Genomic DNA, 491 nt, shown 5'->3' with positions numbered 1-491 from the left:
ACTATCACTTTCACTGTGGGCTGTGATGAGAATTACATGAGTATGGAAAAGGTATTTTCATAGTTCCTGGTACCTAGGAAAAGCTCAGTGGATATTTGTTGAATGAATGAATGTGAGCTAGTAATCTCAAGAGCTCTCTGAGGGAGATAAGACCTTGGAATATGTGAAATGCAAGAGGAGGAGGGGTCCCAGGGACACTAATAGAGGGACAGTAAAGCAGGGTGGTCAAGGTATAGGTTTTGGAGGCAGTCAGATCTGGGTTCAGATATCAGCTCTGTAACCTCTAATACTATGAGCAGATCACCTAATTCTAAACTTTGTGAACAGTAGAAAAAAATGAAGCAAAAATGACAAACATCTTTTTTTTTTTTTTTTTTTATTGCAGTAAAATATGTACAGCATTGGGCTTGTGTGCTCAGTCACTCAGTCATGTCTGACTGTTTACAAGCCATGAACTGTAAAGAAGAGCCAAGGCTCTTCTGTCCTCTACT

Source organism: Bison bison, unplaced genomic scaffold (genome assembly GCF_000754665.1).
Source record: "Bison bison bison isolate TAMUID 2011002044 unplaced genomic scaffold, Bison_UMD1.0 scf7180017864516, whole genome shotgun sequence".
NCBI classification, from domain to species: domain Eukaryota; kingdom Metazoa; phylum Chordata; class Mammalia; order Artiodactyla; family Bovidae; genus Bison; species Bison bison.
Note: the sequence above shows the minus strand (reverse complement) of the source record.